This window comes from Oncorhynchus mykiss, chromosome 3, assembly GCF_013265735.2.
Source record: "Oncorhynchus mykiss isolate Arlee chromosome 3, USDA_OmykA_1.1, whole genome shotgun sequence".
In the NCBI taxonomy this organism is placed as follows: Eukaryota; Metazoa; Chordata; class Actinopteri; order Salmoniformes; family Salmonidae; genus Oncorhynchus; species Oncorhynchus mykiss.
In genome coordinates this window covers 21,762,684-21,773,361 of record NC_048567.1, presented here as the reverse complement: position 1 = coordinate 21,773,361, position 10,678 = coordinate 21,762,684, and positions in this window count along the sequence as shown.

Below are 10,678 nucleotides of genomic sequence, written 5' to 3'. Positions count from 1 at the left end.
ATTTGTATAATTTTATATTAACCCTCGTCAACTACACCTACCATAAATATCGTTCTTGATAGCATGTTTCATGTAGAACTTCAATCGCTATTTTTAAAACTCTCCATGTTGAATCGTATATCATTCAAAAGCTTGTTTTCCAGAGCATATCATTAGCTAGTCCATACATTGCTATAGCCTTTGTAGACGTAGTGCTGAAAGATGAGAAATGTCCTGACATGCGACTGGTTACTGGCATTTAATGGCCCTTCCGTAAAGAGAGACTAAATTCGAAAATGTAGAAGAATATACATACAGTATGTGAATAAAGTAGATGATCGCAGTTAGCCAATGTGAGAAAAGCAGTGAATGAAAGAAAAAACGTGCCTGATCCGCGATCGAGGCAGTGACAGTACAGGTTGAGGAGGAAAAGGAGGTAGGCCGCAACAGCGCTTTGAGACTCAAATTAGTTGAGATGAAGATGACAACTAGCAGCGATCAACCAGACAGCATCCAGACTAGAGGTCGACCGATTCATCGGAATGGTCGATTAATTAGGGCCGATTTCAAGTTTTCATAACAATCGGAAATCGTTATTTAACTAGGCAAGTCAGTTAAGAACACATTCTTATTTTCAATGATGGCTTAGGAACGGTGGGTTAACTGCCTTGTTCAGGGGCAGAACAACAGATTTTCACCTTGTCAGCTCTGGGATTCAATCTTGCAACCTTACAGTTAACTAGTCCAACGCTCTAACCACCTGCCTCTCATTGCACTCCACGAGGAGCCTGCCTGTTACGCGAATGCAGTAGAAGCCAAGGTAAGTTGCTAGCTAGCATTAAACTGATCTTATAAAAAACAATCAATCAATCATAATCACTAGTTAACTACACATGGTTGATGATATTACTAGTTTATCTAGCGTGTCCTGCATTGCATATAATCGATGCAACACAGGGGGATGATTTAACAAAGCGCATTTGCGAAAAAAGCACAATCGTTTGATGACTGTACCTAACCATAAACACCAATGCCTGTCTTAAAATCAATACACAGAAGTATATATTTTTAAACCTGCATATTTAGCTAAAAGAAATCCAGGTTAGCAGGCAATATTAACCAGGTGAAATTGTGTCACTTCTCTTGCATTCATTGCACGCAGAGTCAGGGTATATGCGACAGTTTGGGCAGCCTGGCTCATTGCGAACTAATTTGCCTGAATTTTTACGTAATATTGACATAACATTGAAGGTTGTGCAATGTAACAGGAATATTTAGACTTAGGGATGCCATCCGTTAGATTAAATACAGAACGGTTCCGTATTTCACTGAAATAAACGTTTTGTTTTCGAAATGACAGTTTCCGGATTCGGCCATAATAATGACCAAAGGCTCGTATTTCTGTGTGTTATTATGTTATAATTAAATCTATAAATCTAGGAGAGGGACGGAAGCTATACTGTTACACTGGCAATACTAAAGTGCCTATAAGAACATCCAATAGTCAAAGGTATATGAAATACAAATGGTATAGTGAGAAATAGTCCTATAATTCCTAAAATAACTACAACCTAAAACTTCTTACCTGGGAATATTGAAGACTCATGTTAAAAGGAACCACCAGCTTTCATATGTTCTCATGTTCTGAGCAAGGAATTCAAACGTTAGCTTTCTTACATGGCACATATTGCACTTTTACTTTCTTCTCCAACACTTTGTTTTTGCATTATTTAAACTAAATTGAACATGTTTCATTATTTATTTGAGGCTAAATGGATTTTTATTTATGTATTATATTAAGTTAAAATAAGTGTTCATTCAGTATTGTTGTAATTGTCATTATTACAAAAAAATAAAAAATAACATTGTCCGATTAATCGGTATCGGCTTTTTTGGTCCTCCAATAATCGGTATCGGTGTTAAAAAATCATAAGTGGTCGACCTCTAATCCAGACAACAGTGGCTTTTAGTGTAGAGAGTATAGAGATATTGTTATACACGTCGGCACCAACGATGTTAGGATGAAACAGTCAGAGATCACCAAGCGCAACATAGCTTCAGCGTGTAAATCAGCTAGAAAGATGTGTCGGCATCGAGTAATTGTCTCTGGCCCCCTACCAGTTAGGGGGAGTGATGAGCTCTACAGCAGAGTCTCACAACTCAATCGCTGGTTGAAAACTGTTTTCTGCCCCTCCCAAAAGATAGAATTTGTAGATAATTGGCCCTCTTTCTGGGACTCACCTACAAACAGGACCAAGCCTGACCTGCTGAGGAGTGACGGACTCCATCCTAGCTGGAGGGGTGCTCTCATCTTATCTACCAACATAGACAGGGCTCTAACTCCTCTAGCTCCACAATGAAATAGGGTGCAGGCCAGGCAGCAGGCTGTTAGCCAGCCTGCCAGCATAGTGGAGTCTGCCACTAGCACAGTCAGTGTAGTCAGCTCAGCTATCCCCATTGAGACCGTGTCTGTGCCTCGACCTAGGTTGGGCAAAACTAAACATGGCGGTGTTCGCCTTAGCAATCTCCCTAGGATAAAGACCTCCTCCATTCCTGTCATTATTGAAAGAGATCATGATACCTCACATCTTAAAATAGGGCTACTTAATGTTAGATCCCTTACTTCAAAGGCAATTATAGTCAATGAACTAATCACTGATCATAATCTTGATGTGATTGGCCTGACTGAAACATGGCTTAAGCCTGATGAATTTACTGTGTTAAATGAGGCCTCACCTCCTGGCTACACTAGTGACCATATCCCCCGTGCATCCCGCAAAGGCGGAGGTGTTGCTAACATTTACGATAGCAAATTTCAATTTACAAAAAAAAAAATATGTTTTCGTCTTTTGAGCTTCTAGTCATGAAATCTATGCAGCCTACTCAATCACTTTTTATAGCTACAGTTTACAGGCCTCCTGGCCCAAATACAGCGTTCCTCATTGAGTTCCCTGAACTCCTATCGGACCTTGTAGTCATAGCAGATAATATTCTAATCTTTGGTGACTTTAATATTCACATGGAAAAGTCCACAGACCCACTCCAAAAGGCTTTTGGAGCCATCATAGACTCAGTGGGTTTTGTCCAGCATGTCTCTGGACCCACTCACTGTCACAGTCATACTCTGGACCTAGTTTTGTCCCATGGAATAAATGTTGTGGATCTTAATGTTTTTCCTCATAATCCTGGACTATCGGACCACCATTTTATTACGTTTGCAATTGCAACAAATAATCTGCTCAGACCCCAACCAAGGAACATCAAAAGTCGTGCTATAAATTCACAGACAACACAAAGATTCCTTGATGTCCTTCCAGATTCCCTTTGTCTACCCAAGGATGCCAGAGGACAAAAATCAGTTAACCACCTGAGGAACTCAATTTAACCTTGCGCAATACCCTAGATGCAGTTGCACCCCTAAAAACTAAAAACATTTCTCATAAGAAACTAGCTCCCTGGTACACAGAAAATACCCGAGCTCTGTAGCAAGCTTCCAGGAAATTGGAACGGAAATGGCGCCACACCAAACTGGAAGTCTTCCGACTAGCTTGGAAAGACAGTACCGTGCAGTACCGAAGAGCCCTTACTGCTGCTCGATCATCCTATTTTTGTAACTTAATTGAGGAAAATAAGAACAATCTGAAATTCCTTTTTGATACTGTCGCAAAGCTAACTAAAAAGCAGCATTCCCCAAGAGAGGATGGCTTTCACTTCAGCAGTGATAAATTCATAAACTTCTTTGAGGAAAAGATCATGATTATTAGAAAGCAAATTAAATCTGCGTATTCCTTCAAAGCTCAGTTGTCCTGAGTCTGCACAACTCTGCAAGGACCTAGGATCAAGAGAGACGCTCAAGTGTTTTAGTACTATATCTCTTGACACAGTGATGAAAATAATCATGGCCTCTAAACCTTCAAGCTGCATACTGGACCCTATTCCAACTAAACTACTGATAGAGCTGCTTCCTATGCTTGGCCCTCATAATAAACGGCTCCCTATCCACCGGATGTGTACAAAACTCACTAAAAGTGGCAGTAATAAAGCCTCTCTTTAAAAAGCCAAACGTTGACCCAGAAAATATAAAAAACTACCGGCCTATATCGAATCTTCCATTCCTCTCAAAGATTTTAGAAAAGGCTGTTGCGCAGCAACTCACTGCCTTCCTGAAAACAAACAATGAATACGAAATTCTTCAGTCTGGTTTTAGACCCCATCATAGCACTGAGACTGCACTTGTGAAGGTGGTAAATGACCTTTTAATGGCATCAGACCGAGGCTATGCATCTGTCCTCGTGCTCCTAGACCTTAGTGCTGCTTTTGATACCATCGATCACCACATTCTTTTGGAGAGATTGGAAACCCAAATTGGTCTACACGGACAAGTTCTGGCCTGGTTTAAATCTTATCTGTCGGAAAGATATCAGTTTGTCTCTGTGAATGGTTTGTCCTCTGACAAATCAACTGTAGATTTCGGTGTTCCTCAAGGTTCCGTTTTAGGACCACTATTGTTTTCACTATATATTTTACCTCTTGGGGATGTCATTCGAAAACATAATGTTAACTTTCAATGCGGATGACACACAGCTGTACATTTCAATGAAACATGGTGAAGCCCCAAAATTGCCCTCGCTAGAAGCATGTGTTTCAGACATAAGGAAGTGGATGGCTGCAAACTTTCTACTTTTAAACTCGGACAAAACAGAGATGCTTGTTCTAGATCCCAAGAAACAAAGAGATCTTCTGTTGAATCTGACAATTAATCTTAATGGTTGAACAGTCGTCTCAAAACTGTGAAGGACCTCGGCATAACTCTGGACCCTGATCTCTCTTTTGAAGAACATATCAAGACCATTTCAAGGACAGCTTTTTTCCATCTACGTAACATTGCAAAAATCAGAAACTTTCTGTCCAAAAATGATGCAGAAAAATTAATCCATGCTTTTGTCACTTCTAGGTTAGACTACTGCAATGCTCTACTTTCCGGCTACCCGGATAAAGCACTAAATAAACTTCAGTTAGTGCTAAATACGGCTGCTAGAATCCTGACTAGAACCAAAAAATTAGATCATATTACTCCAGTGCTGGCCTCCCTACACTGGCTTCCTGTCAAGGCAAGGGCTGATTTCAAGGTTTTACTGCTAACCTACAAAGCATTACATGGGCTTGCTCCTACCTATCTCTCTGATTTGGTCCTGCCGTACATACCTACACGTACGCTACGGTCACAAGACGCAGGCCTCCTAATTGTCCCTAGAATTTCTAAACAAACAGCTGGAGGCAGGGTTTTCTCCTATAGAGCTCCATTTTTATGGAATGGTCTGCCTACCCATGTAAGAGACGTAAACTCAGTCTCAACCTTTAAGTCTTTACTGAAGACTCATCTCTTCAGTGGGTCATATGATTGAGTGTAGTCTGGCCCAGGAGTGGGAAGGTGAACGGAAAGGCTCTGGAGCAACGAACCGCCCTTGCTGTCTCTGCCTGGCCGGTTCCCCTTTTTCCACTGGGATTCTCTGCCTCTAACCCTATTACAGGGCCTCAGTCACTGGCTTACTGGGGCTCTTTCATACCGTCCCTAGGAGGGGTGTGTCACTTGATTGGGTTGGCGCCCCCCCCCCCCCCCTTGGGTTGTGCCGTGGCGGAGATCTTTGTGGGCTATACTCGGCCTTGTCTCAAGATGGTAAGTTGGTGGTTGAAGATATCCCTCTAGTGGTGTGGGGGCTGTGCTTTGGCAAAGTGGGTGGGGTTATATCCTTCCTGTTTGGCCCTGTCCGGGGGTGTCCTCGGATGGGGCCACAGTGTCTCCTGACCCCTCCTGTCTCAGCCTCCAGTATTTATGCTGCAGTAGTGTATGTGTCGGGGGGCTAGGGTCAGTTTGTTATATCTGGAGTACTTCTCCTGTCCTATTCGGTGTCCTGTGATAATTTAAGTGTGCTCTCTCTAATTCTCTCTTTCTTTCTCTCTCTCGGAGGACCTGAGCCCTAGGACCATGCCTCAGGACTACCTGACATGATGACTCCTTTCTGTCCCCAGTCCACCTGGCCGTGCTGCTGCTCCAGTTTCAACTGTTCTGCCTTATTATTATTGGACCATGCTGGTCATTTATGAACATTTGAACATCTTGGCCATGTTCTGTTATAATCTCCACCCGGCACAGCCAGAAGAGGACTGGCCACCCCACATAGCCTGGTTCCTCTCTAGGTTTCTTCCTAGGTTTTGGCCTTTCTAGGGAGTTTTTCCTAGCCACCGTGCTTCTACACCTGCATTGCTTGATTTTTGGGGTTTTAGGCTGGGTTTCTGTACAGCACTTTGAGATATCAGTTGATGTACGAAGGGCTATATAAATAAATTTGATTTGATTTCACGTCTCAAATAAATCAACCTGTACCTGATTTGCCCTAAGTGTCTAAACACTGGACAGAAAATCACCATAGACTTCACCAACCAGTGATTGGGTAATTATGTCATGATAGACATAGCAGACATAGCAGAGTTGCTGAAGGAGGATGAGATCATTGTCACGTGTGCTCCCTCTACGGCCTCTAGGTCACCAGGCTGCTCGTTATGGCGCACACCTGTCACCATCGTTACGCTCACCTGGATTATATCACTTCCCTGATTATCTTCCCTACATATGTCACTCCCTTTGGTTCTTTCCCCAGGCGTCATTGTTTCTGTTCCATGTCTGTGCGCTGTTTCTGCGGTTGTATTATGTTACGTTAATTTATTAAAACACAAACTCCCTGAACTTGCTTCCCGACTCTCAGCGCACATCCTTACAATCATAGACGTTGGCGTATCCTTCGAAGGGCACTTGGCACGAGAGGATTCACTTCCAGCTACGGGTTAGGTGTGTTCATTGGTGCTGGTACCAGCGAGCCATAGAAAATGGTGAAGATCCACGCTGTCACAAAAACCTTGGAGGCCATACATTTTTTAATAGAGGTTGCACATAAAGTGGCACCTGTATGTAATATGTCAATGATAAAGTCCTCAAAATAATGTAGCACGGAGGAACCCAGGATGCAAATGAATGTCTGAACTCTGTAATATGGTCGTGATGCCCCAAAACTGTCTTCGTGGGCAAAAGCCGCATTGACGGAGCAGCCATTATGGCAGTAGCCACATTCCATGAGGGAGACACTGCTATAACAAATGTGATGACCAAATTGTGGCTTGGCAGCACTTTGGTGACACTGGAGCAATCAGAGAGGAGTTGTGAGAGCTGATGCTTCTTCAATGGAGTGTGCCAAGCATAGGCGCAGGTCCCATGACACAGTCAAGAAAGTAAAGCGTCACCAGCAACAATTCAACGAGGGCCTACATATCGGGCAGGCATAGCTGATTACTGTTCTGCACATTTCAACAGCCTTACAAAATCCTTGTATGTGACAAATTGAGCAAAGTGATATGAGAATTTGCCCAAAACTGCATATTTGCCCAACAGACCATTATTCAAAGCATATTTTCTATTGTTTGAAAGCATATTTTCTATTGCTTGAAACAAATGTATTAAATGTGCTAATGTATTTGATGTTTGTCAGTTTAGAAGTGATATATGAATATGAGTTTAATTAATGTGACATACTTGGTCATATTTATGGAAAGTACATTTTAATTGCATTAGCCCATCTTTATCGGACATTTTCTTAAAATGACATGTTCCCTGTGCGCTAATTCATTTTACTCCGCCTTCAAAGGACATACATTCCCATTATTCCACACACAGGTTTATTTTTAATTTTTTTTACACACAGGTTCTTAGGTCTTATAGTCAATACTATTACAGAGGCTTTTTTTTATATCCTGTGTCTTTTTGATTGTGTCATTTTATGGGTATATATATCCAAAATATGCCTCATGTGAAGTGTTTTTGAAATGACAATATTTTGATAAACTGATCTGTAAAAGTCTGACCATTGAGTGTCTTATCGCAATAAAACAAAAAAACTCTGCCTTGAAGCAATGTGTTTAAAATTAGATTCCCGTAATATGCAAATTAGTGCATATTTAAGGACGGTTTGACTCATTTGCATATTTAACATTTTAAATAAATAAAACTTGTAATACAATATCTTGTATTTATGTATAATTTCAACTGGTAAAGTTTCAGTCTGATGAGAGAAAATAAGAAAAAAAATCCATTAGCCTGTGGTGCCTGGCCTTAAGAGGCATTAGAAGAAGACCAAAAGGATCCATCAAACACATTTGGTGTGTCATCATAGTGGTGTCTCTGACTTGTGGTCAGATGATCACATATACACCATATGACTGATAGAGGCTCTGTGTTGAAGCCACCATGCCTCCATCTTGGCCCCCCACCATTAGGAAAATGTTTTGGAAACTTTAGAAATGCATTTATTAATGTCTACATTAGTTTTTGCCTCATTTATTCTATTACACACACCTTAATGCATTAATGAAGGCCACTTTAATAACATTTACATATCTGGCATTACTCATCTCATATGTATATACTGTATTCTATCTATCTACATCTCAGCCTATGACGCTCATCCATATATTTATATATTCTTATTCCATTCATTGACTTAGATTTGTGTGTATTAGGTAGTTGTTGTGGGACTGTTAGATTACTTGTTAGATATTACTGCACTGTCGGAACTAGAAGCACAAGCATTTGGCTACACTTGCAATAACATTTGCTAACCATGTGTATGTGATCAATACAATTTCATTTGATTTGATTTCAATTATATTATGTGAGCTAAACATATATATTTGAATACATCTCCTTTTCACCTCATTTCACACCTGATTTATTTAACAAAAGACAAATCTTATGGCCCGTCATAAGGAGTCGCTAGAGCGCGATGGGACAAGGACATCCCGGCCGGCCAAACCCTCCCCTAACCTGGACGACACTGGGCCAATTGTGCGACAATGCCCGGGATCAAACCCGGGTCTGTAGTGATGCCTCAGGAAATGCGATGCAGTGCCTTAGACCGCTGCACCACGAATGAATTTGTTTGCCCTATATTGTGTGTACTGTACTGTATTTATACTTGGGATGTTGCTTTTCAACAGTAAAAGTAATTTAAAAAACCTGGAGGACATCTTTAAAGTATAATTTTTAGAGATGTCTAATGTTACTATCTGGCCCTCATGCCATCATGGCCACCTAATCAACCCCAGCTCCCAATTGGCTCATTAATCCCCCCTCAATTACCTTAAACTATTCCCCAGGTCATTGCTGTAAAATGTTCTCAGTCAACTTACCTGGTAAAATAACGGTAAAATAAAATAAAAAATGGAATAATGTCCACATGATAACAAAAAATAAAAAATGTCATTGAAATACTGTAGAATTCCATTCATTCCTATGGAGGACTGCTCCTACTGGGGAGTGCCAATATGGCCGACCGGTGGCTTCAAGGCCTCTCAATGGCCAATACATCAGCAATCCAGGGTTTATATACAGGATTTGTTCACACTCTTAGGTGGAACAAACTTAAACTTGTGCATTTTTTCAGTGCATCATTTCTGAATTGAAAAGTAAACCAAGGAGTAATTGTCACGTCCTGACCGTAGTTCCTTTTTTATGTCTCTATTTTAGTTTGGTCAGGGCGTGAGTTGGGGTGGGCATTCTGTGTTGTTCTATGTTTTGTATTTCTATGTTTGGCCTGGTATGGTTCCCAATCAGAGGCAGCTGTTTTTCGTTGTCTCTGATTGAGAACCATACTTAGGCAGTTTTCCCACTATGATTTGTGGGTAGCTGATTTCTGTTTAGTGTTTGTGTTGCACCTTACAGAACTGTTCATTTGTCGGTTTTGTCCAGTATTCATCTTTATTCAAATTATTATGAAGACGTACCACGCTACACTTTGGTCCTCTTCTCCTTCTCCCAATGACAATTGTTACAGTAATCTAGTTTTTCAAAAGTATCTGTAATCTGATTATTGTTATGTCTCGTGGGTTTCATAACCACGTGTTTATAACAACTCAATAATGATGAGACGAAAACAGGAATTCAGTTCAACCATTTATATGAACGTGTTCATCTCAACACACATTACCCATGATGCTCTGCCTATACAACTACAGTGCAAATAGTACAACCCTAATAAAAAACAATTACAATATTTTTGCGATTAATGTCACTGATAACAGTTACTGTTTTTTTTGTAATCAGTTACTCCTCAACCCTGCCTACATGTAGACTAGGCCTAAAATATCCCTGGGCTGTTCTCTAGGACCTCCTCTCTGTCTATAATCAATTCTCTCAGAAATCGTTTCATTGCACCAAATAAGGCGAAGGAGGAGAGATGAAATATACAAGCCAACCCTCCCCTAGGAAACCCTAGGAAAATAAACAAAAGTTGTTATGGAAGTATCGTCCCTGGATGGAAATGCTTGACAAACATAAGAGGATGTGCACTGTGGAAGAGTAGACTATATGCTTCCCGAGTTGCGAGAATTACATTTCATCAGTGACACTGTGCCCAAATGGAATTGTGTGAGTCTTTCAGGTATTACTATTCAGAAGAATAGTCCGTATGGTTTCTACTCCACAACACACATGAACATTAGTATTCCCAGTATATATCCAAATGACCTTGATTTTGGAACAGGCCCCTCTGTGCACTATTATTATGTGTAGCCTATACATTTGATCCAAAGTGCATGGCATTTAATTAATTAATCTCACCTTTCATAACACTCATACCAGTCAAAAGTCCAG